Raw genomic sequence first — 24,425 nt, forward strand, 5'->3', positions numbered from 1 at the left:
ACGCCTTTTCCTTAGCATTATTAGCCGTTCGAATTGAAAATAGAAGCCCTATTCTCTTCAGACTGTATCCAATGGTATGCATCTATTAGTGGGTTTTCGAGGTATAGTCTTTGTACCTTGACCAAACTGTTGGATTTAATTACAATGTAGATTAATGCGAAAGGACAACACTGTTCCTTGTCGCATAGGAATGGAAGTGTGTTTCTTGTAAAAACAGAAGATGGCTCTACGTTGTACTGTCTCACTTTCCAGATTGATGGTAGACACTGAGAACGTAGTGTCTGCTTATCCATCAGCACAACAATAGCTTTGAACAAACGACAACCGACTCAATCAGTACCACTCAGAAGATCTACTACGCACAGTACAGTCTAAACACGCACAACTGTTCTTAAATACAGCAATTCTGACAGCTCAGCTGGCATGAGTTATCATTGCTTGTCAAAACACCTAATCGACATGCAAATTGAAGCAGCTTGTGACACGGATTTGCAGATGGGCGTGTCATCACAAGCGTATAAAACAGCCTTGTCCCCTGGATTAGACATCAGTTTTCTGAAATCAACCTACTATCAACATTATGGAAAAGTTTGCCCTTTACGCTGAACTGTACGAGGCCGAGAGCCGTTTCAAGAAAGCATGTGAGCAGGTTGTCTTGTTGAATGACAAGCTTGAAGGACTGCAGCATCGATATGACAAGGCCCGTCAAGAAAACCACCGTTCATTCCGTTACAACCTCCGTCTCCGAATGGCCAGTGTGGAAGGCGTTCGCAATGCATACTACGAGTATGCTTGTGAAAAGGCCGAGAAAATAGCTGAGCTGAGATATTATGTCGCTGTCGACACCGAGGCCGCCTCTGAAGACTACGAGAGCGACACCACCATGGAACACTAAATGCTCCATCACCTGACATCTCCTTTCTCTTCAGTATCAAGACCAAAAGCTCTTGTCAGAGCTACACAAATATCACAAAAGAATGCTATGAACATGAACTGCTTCATTCCAAACGTCCCGTTCAACATCAAAGCTATCAGCTCTCACCACCTTCCCACAGAAGCATTTTGCAAGCTGACAACACAGTCTATTCTCATCTGCATTCTTTCAAAACAAACACAGGTCTTTTCAAATACACAAGTAGCTTATATTCATTGGGGACGTTTATTCATTCCCAAAGTAACTCACTTCTAACAATCCATGTACACACATAAATATCTTTATTTGAGTAACCAATTTAACCACACGTTTCATCACGTCCTATAGAAATAAGTGACACACCAATACTAATTCGGTAATACTGACCACGAATAAAGCTGACAATGCTCTAGAGTTGCAACGAGTTTCAACATTATGAATAGACGTTTAGAGTTTCAAAGAGCGCCAAAGCGTAATGCTTCTTCAAGTAAGACACAACTACTGTCTGAAAAGGCATTTGGAGAAGTCGACGCTATTGAATAGATCTGGCAGTAATATTACGTAGACGGAGAGGGCGGTTTCTTTTGAGCTCTGGCTTCGGTCTTTGCAGCTTATGAAAATAGGGAAAGTCATGTTTGTTTTGCTGTTAGAGGGTTCATCTGTCTGTAAGAAATTATTGGTAGAAATGTAGCTGTGCAGAAAGAACACCGACGCCTTTTCCTTAGCATTATTAGCCGTTCGAATTGAAAATAGAAGCCCTATTCTCTTCAGACTGTATCCAATGGTATGCATCTATTAGTGGGTTTTCGAGGTATAGTCTTTGTACCTTGACCAAACTGTTGGATTTAATTACAATGTAGATTAATGCGAAAGGACAACACTGTTCCTTGTCGCATAGGAATGGAAGTGTGTTTCTTGTAAAAACAGAAGATGGCTCTACGTTGTACTGTCTCACTTTCCAGATTGATGGTAGACACTGAGAACGTAGTGTCTGCTTATCCATCAGCACAACAATAGCTTTGAACAAACGACAACCGACTCAATCAGTACCACTCAGAAGATCTACTACGCACAGTACAGTCTAAACACGCACAACTGTTCTTAAATACAGCAATTCTGACAGCTCAGCTGGCATGAGTTATCATTGCTTGTCAAAACACCTAATCGACATGCAAATTGAAGCAGCTTGTGACACGGATTTGCAGATGGGCGTGTCATCACAAGCGTATAAAACAGCCTTGTCCCCTGGATTAGACATCAGTTTTCTGAAATCAACCTACTATCAACATTATGGAAAAGTTTGCCCTTTACGCTGAACTGTACGAGGCCGAGAGCCGTTTCAAGAAAGCATGTGAGCAGGTTGTCTTGTTGAATGACAAGCTTGAAGGACTGCAGCATCGATATGACAAGGCCCGTCAAGAAAACCACCGTTCATTCCGTTACAACCTCCGTCTCCGAATGGCCAGTGTGGAAGGCGTTCGCAATGCATACTACGAGTATGCTTGTGAAAAGGCCGAGAAAATAGCTGAGCTGAGATATTATGTCGCTGTCGACACCGAGGCCGCCTCTGAAGACTACGAGAGCGACACCACCATGGAACACTAAATGCTCCATCACCTGACATCTCCTTTCTCTTCAGTATCAAGACCAAAAGCTCTTGTCAGAGCTACACAAATATCACAAAAGAATGCTATGAACATGAACTGCTTCATTCCAAACGTCCCGTTCAACATCAAAGCTATCAGCTCTCACCACCTTCCCACAGAAGCATTTTGCAAGCTGACAACACAGTCTATTCTCATCTGCATTCTTTCAAAACAAACACAGGTCTTTTCAAATACACAAGTAGCTTATATTCATTGGGGACGTTTATTCATTCCCAAAGTAACTCACTTCTAACAATCCATGTACACACATAAATATCTTTATTTGAGTAACCAATTTAACCACACGTTTCATCACGTCCTATAGAAATAAGTGACACACCAATACTAATTCGGTAATACTGACCACGAATAAAGCTGACAATGCTCTAGAGTTGCAACGAGTTTCAACATTATGAATAGACGTTTAGAGTTTCAAAGAGCGCCAAAGCGTAATGCTTCTTCAAGTAAGACACAACTACTGTCTGAAAAGGCATTTGGAGAAGTCGACGCTATTGAATAGATCTGGCAGTAATATTACGTAGACGGAGAGGGCGGTTTCTTTTGAGCTCTGGCTTCGGTCTTTGCAGCTTATGAAAATAGGGAAAGTCATGTTTGTTTTGCTGTTAGAGGGTTCATCTGTCTGTAAGAAATTATTGGTAGAAATGTAGCTGTGCAGAAAGAACACCGACGCCTTTTCCTTAGCATTATTAGCCGTTCGAATTGAAAATAGAAGCCCTATTCTCTTCAGACTGTATCCAATGGTATGCATCTATTAGTGGGTTTTCGAGGTATAGTCTTTGTACCTTGACCAAACTGTTGGATTTAATTACAATGTAGATTAATGCGAAAGGACAACACTGTTCCTTGTCGCATAGGAATGGAAGTGTGTTTCTTGTAAAAACAGAAGATGGCTCTACGTTGTACTGTCTCACTTTCCAGATTGATGGTAGACACTGAGAACGTAGTGTCTGCTTATCCATCAGCACAACAATAGCTTTGAACAAACAACAACCGACTCAATCAGTACCACTCAGAAGATCTACTACCCACAGTACAGTCTAAACACGCACAACTGTTCTTAAATACAGCAATTTTGACAGCTCAGCTGGCATGAGTTATCATTGCTTGTCAAAACACCTAATCGACATGCAAATTGAAGCAGCTTGTGACACGGATTTGCAGATGGGCGTGTCATCACAAGCGTATAAAACAGCTTTGTCCCCTGGATTAGACATCAGTTTTCTGAAATCAACCTACTATCAACATTATGGAAAAGTTTGCCCTTTACGCTGAACTGTACGAGGCCGAGAGCCGTTTCAAGAAAGCATGTGAGCAGGTTGTCTTGTTGAATGACAAGCTTGAAGGACTGCAGCATCGATATGACAAGGCCCGTCAAGAAAACCACCGTTCATTCCGTTACAACCTCCGTCTCCGAATGGCCAGTGTGGAAGGCGTTCGCAATGCATACTACGAGTATGCTTGTGAAAAGGCCGAGAAAATAGCTGAGCTCAGATATTACGTCGCTGTCGACACCGAGGCCGCCTCTGAAGACTACGAGAGCGACACCACCATGGAACACTAAATGCTCCATCACCTGACATCTCCTTTCTCTTCAGTATCAAGACCAAAAGCTCTTGTCAGAGCTACACAAATATCACAAAAGAATGCTATGAACATGAACTGCTTCATTCCAAACGTCCCGTTCAACATCAAAGCTATCAGCTCTCACCACCTTCCCACAGAAGCATTTTGCAAGCTGACAACACAGTCTATTCTCATCTGCATTCTTTCAAAACAAACACAGGTCTTTTCAAATACACAAGTAGCTTATATTCATTGGGGACGTTTATTCATTCCCAAAGTAACTCACTTCTAACAATCCATGTACACACATAAATATCTTTATTTGAGTAACCAATTTAACCACACGTTTCATCACGTCCTATAGAAATAAGTGACACACCAATACTAATTCGGTAATACTGACCACGAATAAAGCTGACAATGCTCTAGAGTTGCAACGAGTTTCAACATTATGAATAGACGTTTAGAGTTTCAAAGAGCGCCAAAGCGTAATGCTTCTTCAAGTAAGACACAACTACTGTCTGAAAAGGCATTTGGAGAAGTCGACGCTATTGAATAGATCTGGCAGTAATATTACGTAGACGGAGAGGGCGGTTTCTTTTGAGCTCTGGCTTCGGTCTTTGCAGCTTATGAAAATAGGGAAAGTCATGTTTGTTTTGCTGTTAGAGGGTTCATCTGTCTGTAAGAAATTATTTGTAGAAATGTAGCTGTGCAGAAAGAACACCGACGCCTTTTCCTTAGCATTATTAGCCGTTCGAATTGAAAATAGAAGCCCTATTCTCTTCAGACTGTATCCAATGGTATGCATCTATTAGTGGGTTTTCGGGGTATAGTCTTTGTACCTTGACCAAACTGTTGGATTTAATTACAATGTAGATTAATGCGAAAGGACAACACTGTTCCTTGTCGCATAGGAATGGAAGTGTGTTTCTTGTAAAAACAGAAGATGGCTCTACGTTGTACTGTCTCACTTTCCAGATTGATGGTAGACACTGAGAACGTAGTGTCTGCTTATCCATCAGCACAACAATAGCTTTGAACAAACAACAACCGACTCAATCAGTACCACTCAGAAGATCTACTACGCACAGTACAGTCTAAACACGCACAACTGTTCTTAAATACAGCAATTTTGACAGCTCAGCTGGCATGAGTTATCATTGCTTGTCAAAACACCTAATCGACATGCAAATTGAAGCAGCTTGTGACACGGATTTGCAGATGGGCGTGTCATCACAAGCGTATAAAACAGCCTTGTCCCCTGGATTAGACATCAGTTTTCTGAAATCAACCTACTATCAACATTATGGAAAAGTTTGCCCTTTACGCTGAACTGTACGAGGCCGAGAGCCGTTTCAAGAAAGCATGTGAGCAGGTTGTCTTGTTGAATGACAAGCTTGAAGGACTGCAGCATCGATATGACAAGGCCCGTCAAGAAAACCACCGTTCATTCCGTTACAACCTCCGTCTCCGAATGGCCAGTGTGGAAGGCGTTCGCAATGCATACTACGAGTATGCTTGTGAAAAGGCCGAGAAAATAGCTGAGCTCAGATATTACGTCGCTGTCGACACCGAGGCCGCCTCTGAAGACTACGAGAGCGACACCACCATGGAACACTAAATGCTCCATCACCTGACATCTCCTTTCTCTTCAGTATCAAGACCAAAAGCTCTTGTCAGAGCTACACAAATATCACAAAAGAATGCTATGAACATGAACTGCTTCATTCCAAACGTCCCGTTCAACATCAAAGCTCTCAGCTCTCACCACCTTCCCACAGAAGCATTTTGCAAGCTGACAACACAGTCTATTCTCATCTGCATTCTTTCAAAACAAACACAGGTCTTTTCAAATACACAAGTAGCTTATATTCATTGGGGACGTTTATTCATTCCCAAAGTAACTCACTTCTAACAATCCATGTACACACATAAATATCTTTATTTGAGTAACCAATTTAACCACACGTTTCATCACGTCCTATAGAAATAAGTGACACACCAATACTAATTCGGTAATACTGACCACGAATAAAGCTGACAATGCTCTAGAGTTGCAACGAGTTTCAACATTATGAATAGACGTTTAGAGTTTCAAAGAGCGCCAAAGCGTAATGCTTCTTCAAGTAAGACACAACTACTGTCTGAAAAGGCATTTGGAGAAGTCGACGCTATTGAATAGATCTGGCAGTAATATTACGTAGACGGAGAGGGCGGTTTCTTTTGAGCTCTGGCTTCGGTCTTTGCAGCTTATGAAAATAGGGAAAGTCATGTTTGTTTTGCTGTTAGAGGGTTCATCTGTCTGTAAGAAATTATTGGTAGAAATGTAGCTGTGCAGAAAGAACACCGACGCCTTTTCCTTAGCATTATTAGCCGTTCGAATTGAAAATAGAAGCCCTATTCTCTTCAGACTGTATCCAATGGTATGCATCTATTAGTGGGTTTTCGAGGTATAGTCTTTGTACCTTGACCAAACTGTTGGATTTAATTACAATGTAGATTAATGCGAAAGGACAACACTGTTCCTTGTCGCATAGGAATGGAAGTGTGTTTCTTGTAAAAACAGAAGATGGCTCTACGTTGTACTGTCTCACTTTCCAGATTGATGGTAGACACTGAGAACGTAGTGTCTGCTTATCCATCAGCACAACAATAGCTTTGAACAAACGACAACCGACTCAATCAGTACCACTCAGAAGATCTACTACGCACAGTACAGTCTAAACACGCACAACTGTTCTTAAATACAGCAATTCTGACAGCTCAGCTGGCATGAGTTATCATTGCTTGTCAAAACACCTAATCGACATGCAAATTGAAGCAGCTTGTGACACGGATTTGCAGATGGGCGTGTCATCACAAGCGTATAAAACAGCCTTGTCCCCTGGATTAGACATCAGTTTTCTGAAATCAACCTACTATCAACATTATGGAAAAGTTTGCCCTTTACGCTGAACTGTACGAGGCCGAGAGCCGTTTCAAGAAAGCATGTGAGCAGGTTGTCTTGTTGAATGACAAGCTTGAAGGACTGCAGCATCGATATGACAAGGCCCGTCAAGAAAACCACCGTTCATTCCGTTACAACCTCCGTCTCCGAATGGCCAGTGTGGAAGGCGTTCGCAATGCATACTACGAGTATGCTTGTGAAAAGGCCGAGAAAATAGCTGAGCTGAGATATTATGTCGCTGTCGACACCGAGGCCGCCTCTGAAGACTACGAGAGCGACACCACCATGGAACACTAAATGCTCCATCACCTGACATCTCCTTTCTCTTCAGTATCAAGACCAAAAGCTCTTGTCAGAGCTACACAAATATCACAAAAGAATGCTATGAACATGAACTGCTTCATTCCAAACGTCCCGTTCAACATCAAAGCTATCAGCTCTCACCACCTTCCCACAGAAGCATTTTGCAAGCTGACAACACAGTCTATTCTCATCTGCATTCTTTCAAAACAAACACAGGTCTTTTCAAATACACAAGTAGCTTATATTCATTGGGGACGTTTATTCATTCCCAAAGTAACTCACTTCTAACAATCCATGTACACACATAAATATCTTTATTTGAGTAACCAATTTAACCACACGTTTCATCACGTCCTATAGAAATAAGTGACACACCAATACTAATTCGGTAATACTGACCACGAATAAAGCTGACAATGCTCTAGAGTTGCAACGAGTTTCAACATTATGAATAGACGTTTAGAGTTTCAAAGAGCGCCAAAGCGTAATGCTTCTTCAAGTAAGACACAACTACTGTCTGAAAAGGCATTTGGAGAAGTCGACGCTATTGAATAGATCTGGCAGTAATATTACGTAGACGGAGAGGGCGGTTTCTTTTGAGCTCTGGCTTCGGTCTTTGCAGCTTATGAAAATAGGGAAAGTCATGTTTGTTTTGCTGTTAGAGGGTTCATCTGTCTGTAAGAAATTATTGGTAGAAATGTAGCTGTGCAGAAAGAACACCGACGCCTTTTCCTTAGCATTATTAGCCGTTCGAATTGAAAATAGAAGCCCTATTCTCTTCAGACTGTATCCAATGGTATGCATCTATTAGTGGGTTTTCGAGGTATAGTCTTTGTACCTTGACCAAACTGTTGGATTTAATTACAATGTAGATTAATGCGAAAGGACAACACTGTTCCTTGTCGCATAGGAATGGAAGTGTGTTTCTTGTAAAAACAGAAGATGGCTCTACGTTGTACTGTCTCACTTTCCAGATTGATGGTAGACACTGAGAACGTAGTGTCTGCTTATCCATCAGCACAACAATAGCTTTGAACAAACGACAACCGACTCAATCAGTACCACTCAGAAGATCTACTACGCACAGTACAGTCTAAACACGCACAACTGTTCTTAAATACAGCAATTCTGACAGCTCAGCTGGCATGAGTTATCATTGCTTGTCAAAACACCTAATCGACATGCAAATTGAAGCAGCTTGTGACACGGATTTGCAGATGGGCGTGTCATCACAAGCGTATAAAACAGCCTTGTCCCCTGGATTAGACATCAGTTTTCTGAAATCAACCTACTATCAACATTATGGAAAAGTTTGCCCTTTACGCTGAACTGTACGAGGCCGAGAGCCGTTTCAAGAAAGCATGTGAGCAGGTTGTCTTGTTGAATGACAAGCTTGAAGGACTGCAGCATCGATATGACAAGGCCCGTCAAGAAAACCACCGTTCATTCCGTTACAACCTCCGTCTCCGAATGGCCAGTGTGGAAGGCGTTCGCAATGCATACTACGAGTATGCTTGTGAAAAGGCCGAGAAAATAGCTGAGCTGAGATATTATGTCGCTGTCGACACCGAGGCCGCCTCTGAAGACTACGAGAGCGACACCACCATGGAACACTAAATGCTCCATCACCTGACATCTCCTTTCTCTTCAGTATCAAGACCAAAAGCTCTTGTCAGAGCTACACAAATATCACAAAAGAATGCTATGAACATGAACTGCTTCATTCCAAACGTCCCGTTCAACATCAAAGCTCTCAGCTCTCACCACCTTCCCACAGAAGCATTTTGCAAGCTGACAACACAGTCTATTCTCATCTGCATTCTTTCAAAACAAACACAGGTCTTTTCAAATACACAAGTAGCTTATATTCATTGGGGACGTTTATTCATTCCCAAAGTAACTCACTTCTAACAATCCATGTACACACATAAATATCTTTATTTGAGTAACCAATTTAACCACACGTTTCATCACGTCCTATAGAAATAAGTGACACACCAATACTAATTCGGTAATACTGACCACGAATAAAGCTGACAATGCTCTAGAGTTGCAACGAGTTTCAACATTATGAATAGACGTTTAGAGTTTCAAAGAGCGCCAAAGCGTAATGCTTCTTCAAGTAAGACACAACTACTGTCTGAAAAGGCATTTGGAGAAGTCGACGCTATTGAATAGATCTGGCAGTAATATTACGTAGACGGAGAGGGCGGTTTCTTTTGAGCTCTGGCTTCGGTCTTTGCAGCTTATGAAAATAGGGAAAGTCATGTTTGTTTTGCTGTTAGAGGGTTCATCTGTCTGTAAGAAATTATTGGTAGAAATGTAGCTGTGCAGAAAGAACACCGACGCCTTTTCCTTAGCATTATTAGCCGTTCGAATTGAAAATAGAAGCCCTATTCTCTTCAGACTGTATCCAATGGTATGCATCTATTAGTGGGTTTTCGAGGTATAGTCTTTGTACCTTGACCAAACTGTTGGATTTAATTACAATGTAGATTAATGCGAAAGGACAACACTGTTCCTTGTCGCATAGGAATGGAAGTGTGTTTCTTGTAAAAACAGAAGATGGCTCTACGTTGTACTGTCTCACTTTCCAGATTGATGGTAGACACTGAGAACGTAGTGTCTGCTTATCCATCAGCACAACAATAGCTTTGAACAAACAACAACCGACTCAATCAGTACCACTCAGAAGATCTACTACCCACAGTACAGTCTAAACACGCACAACTGTTCTTAAATACAGCAATTTTGACAGCTCAGCTGGCATGAGTTATCATTGCTTGTCAAAACACCTAATCGACATGCAAATTGAAGCAGCTTGTGACACGGATTTGCAGATGGGCGTGTCATCACAAGCGTATAAAACAGCTTTGTCCCCTGGATTAGACATCAGTTTTCTGAAATCAACCTACTATCAACATTATGGAAAAGTTTGCCCTTTACGCTGAACTGTACGAGGCCGAGAGCCGTTTCAAGAAAGCATGTGAGCAGGTTGTCTTGTTGAATGACAAGCTTGAAGGACTGCAGCATCGATATGACAAGGCCCGTCAAGAAAACCACCGTTCATTCCGTTACAACCTCCGTCTCCGAATGGCCAGTGTGGAAGGCGTTCGCAATGCATACTACGAGTATGCTTGTGAAAAGGCCGAGAAAATAGCTGAGCTCAGATATTACGTCGCTGTCGACACCGAGGCCGCCTCTGAAGACTACGAGAGCGACACCACCATGGAACACTAAATGCTCCATCACCTGACATCTCCTTTCTCTTCAGTATCAAGACCAAAAGCTCTTGTCAGAGCTACACAAATATCACAAAAGAATGCTATGAACATGAACTGCTTCATTCCAAACGTCCCGTTCAACATCAAAGCTATCAGCTCTCACCACCTTCCCACAGAAGCATTTTGCAAGCTGACAACACAGTCTATTCTCATCTGCATTCTTTCAAAACAAACACAGGTCTTTTCAAATACACAAGTAGCTTATATTCATTGGGGACGTTTATTCATTCCCAAAGTAACTCACTTCTAACAATCCATGTACACACATAAATATCTTTATTTGAGTAACCAATTTAACCACACGTTTCATCACGTCCTATAGAAATAAGTGACACACCAATACTAATTCGGTAATACTGACCACGAATAAAGCTGACAATGCTCTAGAGTTGCAACGAGTTTCAACATTATGAATAGACGTTTAGAGTTTCAAAGAGCGCCAAAGCGTAATGCTTCTTCAAGTAAGACACAACTACTGTCTGAAAAGGCATTTGGAGAAGTCGACGCTATTGAATAGATCTGGCAGTAATATTACGTAGACGGAGAGGGCGGTTTCTTTTGAGCTCTGGCTTCGGTCTTTGCAGCTTATGAAAATAGGGAAAGTCATGTTTGTTTTGCTGTTAGAGGGTTCATCTGTCTGTAAGAAATTATTGGTAGAAATGTAGCTGTGCAGAAAGAACACCGACGCCTTTTCCTTAGCATTATTAGCCGTTCGAATTGAAAATAGAAGCCCTATTCTCTTCAGACTGTATCCAATGGTATGCATCTATTAGTGGGTTTTCGGGGTATAGTCTTTGTACCTTGACCAAACTGTTGGATTTAATTACAATGTAGATTAATGCGAAAGGACAACACTGTTCCTTGTCGCATAGGAATGGAAGTGTGTTTCTTGTAAAAACAGAAGATGGCTCTACGTTGTACTGTCTCACTTTCCAGATTGATGGTAGACACTGAGAACGTAGTGTCTGCTTATCCATCAGCACAACAATAGCTTTGAACAAACAACAACCGACTCAATCAGTACCACTCAGAAGATCTACTACGCACAGTACAGTCTAAACACGCACAACTGTTCTTAAATACAGCAATTTTGACAGCTCAGCTGGCATGAGTTATCATTGCTTGTCAAAACACCTAATCGACATGCAAATTGAAGCAGCTTGTGACACGGATTTGCAGATGGGCGTGTCATCACAAGCGTATAAAACAGCCTTGTCCCCTGGATTAGACATCAGTTTTCTGAAATCAACCTACTATCAACATTATGGAAAAGTTTGCCCTTTACGCTGAACTGTACGAGGCCGAGAGCCGTTTCAAGAAAGCATGTGAGCAGGTTGTCTTGTTGAATGACAAGCTTGAAGGACTGCAGCATCGATATGACAAGGCCCGTCAAGAAAACCACCGTTCATTCCGTTACAACCTCCGTCTCCGAATGGCCAGTGTGGAAGGCGTTCGCAATGCATACTACGAGTATGCTTGTGAAAAGGCCGAGAAAATAGCTGAGCTCAGATATTACGTCGCTGTCGACACCGAGGCCGCCTCTGAAGACTACGAGAGCGACACCACCATGGAACACTAAATGCTCCATCACCTGACATCTCCTTTCTCTTCAGTATCAAGACCAAAAGCTCTTGTCAGAGCTACACAAATATCACAAAAGAATGCTATGAACATGAACTGCTTCATTCCAAACGTCCCGTTCAACATCAAAGCTCTCAGCTCTCACCACCTTCCCACAGAAGCATTTTGCAAGCTGACAACACAGTCTATTCTCATCTGCATTCTTTCAAAACAAACACAGGTCTTTTCAAATACACAAGTAGCTTATATTCATTGGGGACGTTTATTCATTCCCAAAGTAACTCACTTCTAACAATCCATGTACACACATAAATATCTTTATTTGAGTAACCAATTTAACCACACGTTTCATCACGTCCTATAGAAATAAGTGACACACCAATACTAATTCGGTAATACTGACCACGAATAAAGCTGACAATGCTCTAGAGTTGCAACGAGTTTCAACATTATGAATAGACGTTTAGAGTTTCAAAGAGCGCCAAAGCGTAATGCTTCTTCAAGTAAGACACAACTACTGTCTGAAAAGGCATTTGGAGAAGTCGACGCTATTGAATAGATCTGGCAGTAATATTACGTAGACGGAGAGGGCGGTTTCTTTTGAGCTCTGGCTTCGGTCTTTGCAGCTTATGAAAATAGGGAAAGTCATGTTTGTTTTGCTGTTAGAGGGTTCATCTGTCTGTAAGAAATTATTGGTAGAAATGTAGCTGTGCAGAAAGAACACCGACGCCTTTTCCTTAGCATTATTAGCCGTTCGAATTGAAAATAGAAGCCCTATTCTCTTCAGACTGTATCCAATGGTATGCATCTATTAGTGGGTTTTCGAGGTATAGTCTTTGTACCTTGACCAAACTGTTGGATTTAATTACAATGTAGATTAATGCGAAAGGACAACACTGTTCCTTGTCGCATAGGAATGGAAGTGTGTTTCTTGTAAAAACAGAAGATGGCTCTACGTTGTACTGTCTCACTTTCCAGATTGATGGTAGACACTGAGAACGTAGTGTCTGCTTATCCATCAGCACAACAATAGCTTTGAACAAACAACAACCGACTCAATCAGTACCACTCAGAAGATCTACTACGCACAGTACAGTCTAAACACGCACAACTGTTCTTAAATACAGCAATTTTGACAGCTCAGCTGGCATGAGTTATCATTGCTTGTCAAAACACCTAATCGACATGCAAATTGAAGCAGCTTGTGACACGGATTTGCAGATGGGCGTGTCATCACAAGCGTATAAAACAGCCTTGTCCCCTGGATTAGACATCAGTTTTCTGAAATCAACCTACTATCAACATTATGGAAAAGTTTGCCCTTTACGCTGAACTGTACGAGGCCGAGAGCCGTTTCAAGAAAGCATGTGAGCAGGTTGTCTTGTTGAATGACAAGCTTGAAGGACTGCAGCATCGATATGACAAGGCCCGTCAAGAAAACCACCGTTCATTCCGTTACAACCTCCGTCTCCGAATGGCCAGTGTGGAAGGCGTTCGCAATGCATACTACGAGTATGCTTGTGAAAAGGCCGAGAAAATAGCTGAGCTCAGATATTACGTCGCTGTCGACACCGAGGCCGCCTCTGAAGACTACGAGAGCGACACCACCATGGAACACTAAATGCTCCATCACCTGACATCTCCTTTCTCTTCAGTATCAAGACCAAAAGCTCTTGTCAGAGCTACACAAATATCACAAAAGAATGCTATGAACATGAACTGCTTCATTCCAAACGTCCCGTTCAACATCAAAGCTATCAGCTCTCACCACCTTCCCACAGAAGCATTTTGCAAGCTGACAACACAGTCTATTCTCATCTGCATTCTTTCAAAACAAACACAGGTCTTTTCAAATACACAAGTAGCTTATATTCATTGGGGACGTTTATTCATTCCCAAAGTAACTCACTTCTAACAATCCATGTACACACATAAATATCTTTATTTGAGTAACCAATTTAACCACACGTTTCATCACGTCCTATAGAAATAAGTGACACACCAATACTAATTCGGTAATACTGACCACGAATAAAGCTGACAATGCTCTAGAGTTGCAACGAGTTTCAACATTATGAATAGACGTTTAGAGTTTCAAAGAGCGCCAAAGCGTAATGCTTCTTCAAGTAAGACACAACTACTGTCTGAAAAGGCATTTGGAGAAGTCGACGCTATTGAATAGATCTGGCAGTAATATTACGTAGACGGAGAGGGCGGTTTCTTTTGAGCTCTGGCTTCGGTCTTTGCAGCTTATGAAAATAGGGAAAGTCATGTTTGTTTTGCTGTTAGAGGGTTCATCTGTCTGTAAGAAATTATTGGTAGAAATGTAGCTGTGCAGAAAGAACACCGACGCCTTTTCCTTAGCATTATTAGCCGTTCGAATTGAAAATAGAAGCCCTATTCTCTTCAGACTGTATCCAATGGTATGCATCTATTAGTGGGTTTTCGAGGTATAGTCTTTGTACCTTGACCAAACTGTTGGATTTAATTACAATGTAGATTAATGCGAAAGGACAACACTGTTCCTTGTCGCATAGGAATGGAAGTGTGTTTCTTGTAAAAACAGAAGATGGCTCTACGTTGTACTGTCTCACTTTCCAGATTGATGGTAGACACTGAGAACGTAGTGTCTGCTTATCCATCAGCACAACAATAGCTTTGAACAAACAACAACCGACTCAATCAGTACCACTCAGAAGATCTACTACGCACAGTACAGTCTAAACACGCACAACTGTTCTTAAATACAGCAATTTTGACAGCTCAGCTGGCATGAGTTATCATTGCTTGTCAAAACACCTAATCGACATGCAAATTGAAGCAGCTTGTGACACGGATTTGCAGATGGGCGTGTCATCACAAGCGTATAAAACAGCCTTGTCCCCTGGATTAGACATCAGTTTTCTGAAATCAACCTACTATCAACATTATGGAAAAGTTTGCCCTTTACGCTGAACTGTACGAGGCCGAGAGCCGTTTCAAGAAAGCATGTGAGCAGGTTGTCTTGTTGAATGACAAGCTTGAAGGACTGCAGCATCGATATGACAAGGCCCGTCAAGAAAACCACCGTTCATTCCGTTACAACCTCCGTCTCCGAATGGCCAGTGTGGAAGGCGTTCGCAATGCATACTACGAGTATGCTTGTGAAAAGGCCGAGAAAATAGCTGAGCTCAGATATTACGTCGCTGTCGACACCGAGGCCGCCTCTGAAGACTACGAGAGCGACACCACCATGGAACACTAAATGCTCCATCACCTGACATCTCCTTTCTCTTCAGTATCAAGACCAAAAGCTCTTGTCAGAGCTACACAAATATCACAAAAGAATGCTATGAACATGAACTGCTTCATTCCAAACGTCCCGTTCAACATCAAAGCTATCAGCTCTCACCACCTTCCCACAGAAGCATTTTGCAAGCTGACAACACAGTCTATTCTCATCTGCATTCTTTCAAAACAAACACAGATCTTTTCAAATACACAAGTAACTTATATTCATTGGGGACGTTTATTCATTCCCAAAGTAACTCACTTCTAACAATCCATGTACACACACAAATATCTTTATTTGAATAAACAATTTAACCACACGTTTCATCACGTCCTATAGAAATAAGTGACATACCAATACTAAATCGGTAATATTGACCACGAATAAAGCTGACAATGCTCTTGAGTTGCAACGAGTTTCAACATTATGAATAGACGTTTAGAGTTTCAAAGAGCGCCAAAGCGTAATGCTTCTTCAAGTAAGACACAACTACTGTCTGAAAAGGCATTTGGAGAAGTCGACGCTATTGAATAGATCTGGCAGTAATATTACGTAGACGGAGAGGGCGGTTTCTTTTGAGCTCTGGCTTCGGTCTTTGCAGCTTATGAAAATAGGGAAAGTCATGTTTGTTTTGCTGTTAGAGGGTTCATCTGTCTGTAAGAAATTATTGGTAGAAATGTAGCTGTGCAGAAAGAACACCGACGCCTTTTCCTTAGCATTATTAGCCGTTCGAATTGAAAATAGAAGCCCTATTCTCTTCAGACTGTATCCAATGGTATGCATCTATTAGTGGGTTTTCGAGGTATAGTCTTTGTACCTTGACCAAACTGTTGGATTTAATTACAATGTAGATTAATGCGAAAGGACAACACTGTTCCTTGTCGCATAGGAATGGAAGTGTGTTTCTTGTAAAAACAGAAGATGGCTCTACGTTGTACTGTCTCACTTTCCAGATTGATGGTAGACACTGAGAACGTAGTGTCTGCTTATCCATCAGCACAACAATAGCTTTGAACAAACAACAACCGACTCAATCAGTACCACTCAGAAGATCTACTACGCACAGTACAGTCTAAACACGCACAACTGTTCTTAAATACAGCAATTTTGACAGCTCAGCTGGCATGAGTTATCATTGCTTGTCAAAACACCTAATCGACATGCAAATTGAAGCAGCTTGTGACACGGATTTGCAGATGGGCGTGTCATCACAAGCGTATAAAACAGCCTTGTCCCCTGGATTAGACATCAGTTTTCTGAAATCAACCTACTATCAACATTATGGAAAAGTTTGCCCTTTACGCTGAACTGTACGAGGCCGAGAGCCGTTTCAAGAAAGCATGTGAGCAGGTTGTCTTGTTGAATGACAAGCTTGAAGGACTGCAGCATCGATATGACAAGGCCCGTCAAGAAAACCACCGTTCATTCCGTTACAACCTCCGTCTCCGAATGGCCAGTGTGGAAGGCGTTCGCAATGCATACTACGAGTATGCTTGTGAAAAGGCCGAGAAAATAGCTGAGCTCAGATATTACGTCGCTGTCGACACCGAGGCCGCCTCTGAAGACTACGAGAGCGACACCACCATGGAACACTAAATGCTCCATCACCTGACATCTCCTTTCTCTTCAGTATCAAGTCCAAAAGCTCTTGTCAGAGCTACACAAATATCACAAAAGAATGCTATGAACATGAACTGCTTCATTCCAAACGTCCCGTTCAACATCAAAGCTATCAGCTCTCACCACCTTCCCACAGAAGCATTTTGCAAGCTGACAACACAGTCTATTCTCATCTGCATTCTTTCAAAACAAACACAGATCTTTTCAAATACACAAGTAACTTATATTCATTGGGGACGTTTATTCATTCCCAAAGTAACTCACTTCTAACAATCCATGTACACACACAAATATCTTTATTTGAATAAACAATTTAACCACACGTTTCATCACGTCCTATAGAAATAAGTGACATACCAATACTAAATCGGTAATATTGACCACGAATAAAGCTGACAATGCTCTAGAGTTGCAACGAGTTTCAACATTATGAATAGACGTTTAGAGTTTCAAAGAGCGCCAAAGCGTAATGCTTCTTCAAGTAAGACACAACTACTGTCTGAAAAGGCATTTGGAGAAGTCGACGCTATTGAATAGATCTGGCAGTAATATTACGTAGACGGAGAGGGCGGTTTCTTTTGAGCTCTGGCTTCGGTCTTTGCAGCTTATGAAAATAGGGAAAGTCATGTTTGTTTTGCTGTTAGAGGGTTCATCTGTCTGTAAGAAATTATTGGTAGAAATGTAGCTGTGCAGAAAGAACACCGACGCCTTTTCCTTAGCATTATTAGCCGTTCGAATTGAAAATAGAAGCCCTATTCTCTTCAGACTGTATCCAATGGTATGCATCTATTAGTGGGTTTTCGAGGTATAGTCTTTGTACCTTGACCAAACTGTTGGATTTAATTACAATGTAGATTAATGCGAAAGGACAACACTGTTCCTTGTCGCATAGGAATGGAAGTGTGTTTCTTGTAAAAACAGAAGATGGCTCTACGTTGTACTGTCTCACTTTCCAGATTGATGGTAGACACTGAGAACGTAGTGTCTGCTTATCCATCAGCACAACAATAGCTTTGAACAAACGACAACCGACTCAATCAGTACCACTCAGAAGATCTACTACGCACAGTACAGTCTAAACACGCACAACTGTTCTTAAATACAGCAATTTTGACAGCTCAGCTGGCATGAGTTATCATTGCTTGTCAAAACACCTAATCGACATGCAAATTGAAGCAGCTTGTGACACGGATTTGCAGATGGGCGTGTCATCACAAGCGTATAAAACAGCCTTGTCCCCTGGATTAGACATCAGTTTTCTGAAATCAACCTACTATCAACATTATGGAAAAGTTTGCCCTTTACGCTGAACTGTACGAGGCCGAGAGCCGTTTCAAGAAAGCATGTGAGCAGGTTGTCTTGTTGAATGACAAGCTTGAAGGACTGCAGCATCGATATGACAAGGCCCGTCAAGAAAACCACCGTTCATTCCGTTACAACCTCCGTCTCCGAATGGCCAGTGTGGAAGGCGTTCGCAATGCATACTACGAGTATGCTTGTGAAAAGGCCGAGAAAATAGCTGAGCTCAGATATTACGTCGCTGTCGACACCGAGGCCGCCTCTGAAGACTACGAGAGCGACACCACCATGGAACACTAAATGCTCCATCACCTGACATCTCCTTTCTCTTCAGTATCAAGACCAAAAGCTCTTGTCAGAGCTACACAAATATCACAAAAGAATGCTATGAACATGAACTGCTTCATTCCAAACGTCCCGTTCAACATCAAAGCTATCAGCTCTCACCACCTTCCCACAGAAGCATTTTGCAAGCTGACAACACAGTCTATTCTCATCTGCATTCTTTCAAAACAAACACAGGTCTTTTCAAATACACAAGTAGCTTATATTCATTGGGGACGTTTATTCATTCCCAAAGTAACTCACTTCTAACAATCCATGTACACACATAAATATCTTTATTTGAGTAACCAATTTAACCACACGTTTCATCACGTCCTATAGAAATAAGTGACACACCAATACTAATTCGGTAATACTGACCACGAATAAAGCTGACAATGCTCTAGAGTTGCAACGAGTTTCAACATTATGAATAGACGTTTAGAGTTTCAAAGAGCGCCAAAGCGTAATGCTTCTTCAAGTAAGACACAACTACTGTCTGAAAAGGCATTTGGAGAAGTCGACGCTATTGAATAGATCTGGCAGTAATATTACGTAGACGGAGAGGGCGGTTTCTTTTGAGCTCTGGCTTCGGTCTTTGCAGCTTATGAAAATAGGGAAAGTCATGTTTGTTTTGCTGTTAGAGGGTTCATCTGTCTGTAAGAAATTATTGGTAGAAATGTAGCTGTGCAGAAAGAACACCGACGCCTTTTCCTTAGCATTATTAGCCGTTCGAATTGAAAATAGAAGCCCTATTCTCTTCAGACTGTATCCAATGGTATGCATCTATTAGTGGGTTTTCGAGGTATAGTCTTTGTACCTTGACCAAACTGTTGGATTTAATTACAATGTAGATTAATGCGAAAGGACAACACTGTTCCTTGTCGCATAGGAATGGAAGTGTGTTTCTTGTAAAAACAGAAGATGGCTCTACGTTGTACTGTCTCACTTTCCAGATTGATGGTAGACACTGAGAACGTAGTGTCTGCTTATCCATCAGCACAACAATAGCTTTGAACAAACAACAACCGACTCAATCAGTACCACTCAGAAGATCTACTACGCACAGTACAGTCTAAACACGCACAACTGTTCTTAAATACAGCAATTTTGACAGCTCAGCTGGCATGAGTTATCATTGCTTGTCAAAACACCTAATCGACATGCAAATTGAAGCAGCTTGTGACACGGATTTGCAGATGGGCGTGTCATCACAAGCGTATAAAACAGCCTTGTCCCCTGGATTAGACATCAGTTTTCTGAAATCAACCTACTATCAACATTATGGAAAAGTTTGCCCTTTACGCTGAACTGTACGAGGCCGAGAGCCGTTTCAAGAAAGCATGTGAGCAGGTTGTCTTGTTGAATGACAAGCTTGAAGGACTGCAGCATCGATATGACAAGGCCCGTCAAGAAAACCACCGTTCATTCCGTTACAACCTCCGTCTCCGAATGGCCAGTGTGGAAGGCGTTCGCAATGCATACTACGAGTATGCTTGTGAAAAGGCCGAGAAAATAGCTGAGCTCAGATATTACGTCGCTGTCGACACCGAGGCCGCCTCTGAAGACTACGAGAGCGACACCACCATGGAACACTAAATGCTCCATCACCTGACATCTCCTTTCTCTTCAGTATCAAGACCAAAAGCTCTTGTCAGAGCTACACAAATATCACAAAAGAATGCTATGAACATGAACTGCTTCATTCCAAACGTCCCGTTCAACATCAAAGCTCTCAGCTCTCACCACCTTCCCACAGAAGCATTTTGCAAGCTGACAACACAGTCTATTCTCATCTGCATTCTTTCAAAACAAACACAGGTCTTTTCAAATACACAAGTAGCTTATATTCATTGGGGACGTTTATTCATTCCCAAAGTAACTCACTTCTAACAATCCATGTACACACATAAATATCTTTATTTGAGTAACCAATTTAACCACACGTTTCATCACGTCCTATAGAAATAAGTGACACACCAATACTAATTCGGTAATACTGACCACGAATAAAGCTGACAATGCTCTAGAGTTGCAACGAGTTTCAACATTATGAATAGACGTTTAGAGTTTCAAAGAGCGCCAAAGCGTAATGCTTCTTCAAGTAAGACACAACTACTGTCTGAAAAGGCATTTGGAGAAGTCGACGCTATTGAATAGATCTGGCAGTAATATTACGTAGACGGAGAGGGCGGTTTCTTTTGAGCTCTGGCTTCGGTCTTTGCAGCTTATGAAAATAGGGAAAGTCATGTTTGTTTTGCTGTTAGAGGGTTCATCTGTCTGTAAGAAATTATTGGTAGAAATGTAGCTGTGCAGAAAGAACACCGACGCCTTTTCCTTAGCATTATTAGCCGTTCGAATTGAAAATAGAAGCCCTATTCTCTTCAGACTGTATCCAATGGTATGCATCTATTAGTGGGTTTTCGAGGTATAGTCTTTGTACCTTGACCAAACTGTTGGATTTAATTACAATGTAGATTAATGCGAAAGGACAACACTGTTCCTTGTCGCATAGGAATGGAAGTGTGTTTCTTGTAAAAACAGAAGATGGCTCTACGTTGTACTGTCTCACTTTCCAGATTGATGGTAGACACTGAGAACGTAGTGTCTGCTTATCCATCAGCACAACAATAGCTTTGAACAAACAACAACCGACTCAATCAGTACCACTCAGAAGATCTACTACGCACAGTACAGTCTAAACACGCACAACTGTTCTTAAATACAGCAATTTTGACAGCTCAGCTGGCATGAGTTATCATTGCTTGTCAAAACACCTAATCGACATGCAAATTGAAGCAGCTTGTGACACGGATTTGCAGATGGGCGTGTCATCACAAGCGTATAAAACAGCCTTGTCCCCTGGATTAGACATCAGTTTTCTGAAATCAACCTACTATCAACATTATGGAAAAGTTTGCCCTTTACGCTGAACTGTACGAGGCCAAGGGTTTCAAGAAAGCATGTGAGCAGGTTGTCTTGTTGAATGACAAGCTTGAAGGACTGCAGCATCGATATGACAAGGCCCGTCAAGAAAACCACCGTTCATTCCGTTACAACCTCCGTCTCCGAATGGCCAGTGTGGAAGGCGTTCGCAATGCATACTACGAGTATGCTTGTGAAAAGGCCGAGAAAATAGCTGAGCTCAGATATTACGTCGCTGTCGACACCGAGGCCGCCTCTGAAGACTACGAGAGCGACACCACCATGGAACACTAAATGCTCCATCACCTGACATCTCCTTTCTCTTCAGTATCAAGACCAAAAGCTCTTGTCAGAGCTACACAAATATCACAAAAGAATGCTATGAACATGAACTGCTTCATTCCAAACGTCCCGTTCAACATCAAAGCTCTCAGCTCTCACCACCTTCCCACAGAAGCATTTTGCAAGCTGACAACACAGTCTATTCTCATCTGCATTCTTTCAAAACAAACACAGGTCTTTTCAAATACACAAGTAGCTTATATTCATTGGGGACGTTTATTCATTCCCAAAGTAACTCACTTCTAACAATCCATGTACACACATAAATATCTTTATTTGAGTAACCAATTTAACCACACGTTTCATCACGTCCTATAGAAATAAGTGACACACCAATACTAATTCGGTAATACTGACCACGAATAAAGCTGACAATGCTCTAGAGTTGCAACGAGTTTCAACATTATGAATAGACGTTTAGAGTTTCAAAGAGCGCCAAAGCGTAATGCTTCTTCAAGTAAGACACAACTACTGTCTGAAAAGGCATTTGGAGAAGTCGACGCTATTGAATAGATCTGGCAGTAATATTACGTAGACGGAGAGGGCGGTTTCTTTTGAGCTCTGGCTTCGGTCTTTGCAGCTTATGAAAATAGGGAAAGTCATGTTTGTTTTGCTGTTAGAGGGTTCATCTGTCTGTAAGAAATTATTGGTAGAAATGTAGCTGTGCAGAAAGAACACCGACGCCTTTTCCTTAGCATTATTAGCCGTTCGAATTGAAAATAGAAGCCCTATTCTCTTCAGACTGTATCCAATGGTATGCATCTATTAGTGGGTTTTCGAGGTATAGTCTTTGTACCTTGACCAAACTGTTGGATTTAATTACAATGTAGATTAATGCGAAAGGACAACACTGTTCCTTGTCGCATAGGAATGGAAGTGTGTTTCTTGTAAAAACAGAAGATGGCTCTACGTTGTACTGTCTCACTTTCCAGATTGATGGTAGACACTGAGAACGTAGTGTCTGCTTATCCATCAGTACAACAATAGCTTTGAACAAACAACAACCGACTCAATCAGTACCACTCAGAAGATCTACTACGCACAGTACAGTCTAAACACGCACAACTGTTCTTAAATACAGCAATTCTGACAGCTCAGCTGGCATGAGTTATCATTGCTTGTCAAAACACCTAATCGACATGCAAATTGAAGCAGCTTGTGACACGGATTTGCAGATGGGCGTGTCATCACAAGCGTATAAAACAGCCTTGTCCCCTGGATTAGACATCAGTTTTCTGAAATCAACCTACTATCAACATTATGGAAAAGTTTGCCCTTTACGCTGAACTGTACGAGGCCGAGAGCCGTTTCAAGAAAGCATGTGAGCAGGTTGTCTTGTTGAATGACAAGCTTGAAGGACTGCAGCATCGATATGACAAGGCCCGTCAAGAAAACCACCGTTCATTCCGTTACAACCTCCGTCTCCGAATGGCCAGTGTGGAAGGCGTTCGCAATGCATACTACGAGTATGCTTGTGAAAAGGCCGAGAAAATAGCTGAGCTCAGATATTACGTCGCTGTCGACACCGAGGCCGCCTCTGAAGACTACGAGAGCGACACCACCATGGAACACTAAATGCTCCATCACCTGACATCTCCTTTCTCTTCAGTATCAAGACCAAAAGCTCTTGTCAGAGCTACACAAATATCACAAAAGAATGCTATGAACATGAACTGCTTCATTCCAAACGTCCCGTTCAACATCAAAGCTATCAGCTCTCACCACCTTCCCACAGAAGCATTTTGCAAGCTGACAACACAGTCTATTCTCATCTGCATTCTTTCAAAACAAACACAGGTCTTTTCAAATACACAAGTAGCTTATATTCATTGGGGACGTTTATTCATTCCCAAAGTAACTCACTTCTAACAATCCATGTACACACATAAATATCTTTATTTGAGTAACCAATTTAACCACACGTTTCATCACGTCCTATAGAAATAAGTGACACACCAATACTAATTCGGTAATACTGACCACGAATAAAGCTGACAATGCTCTAGAGTTGCAACGAGTTTCAACATTATGAATAGACGTTTAGAGTTTCAAAGAGCGCCAAAGCGTAATGCTTCTTCAAGTAAGACACAACTACTGTCTGAAAAGGCATTTGGAGAAGTCGACGCTATTGAATAGATCTGGCAGTAATATTACGTAGACGGAGAGGGCGGTTTCTTTTGAGCTCTGGCTTCGGTCTTTGCAACTTATGAAAATAGGGAAAGTCATGTTTGTTTTGCTGTTAGAGGGTTCATCTGTCTGTAAGAAATTATTGGTAGAAATGTAGCTGTGCAGAAAGAACACCGACGCCTTTTCCTTAGCATTATTAGCCGTTCGAAATGAAAATAGAAGCCCTATTCTCTTCAGACTGTATCCAATGGTATGCATC

The sequence above is a fragment of the Haliotis rufescens genome, unplaced genomic scaffold, assembly GCF_023055435.1.
Source record: "Haliotis rufescens isolate VD_foot unplaced genomic scaffold, xgHalRufe1.0.p SCAF_18, whole genome shotgun sequence".
In the NCBI taxonomy this organism is placed as follows: Eukaryota; Metazoa; Mollusca; class Gastropoda; order Lepetellida; family Haliotidae; genus Haliotis; species Haliotis rufescens.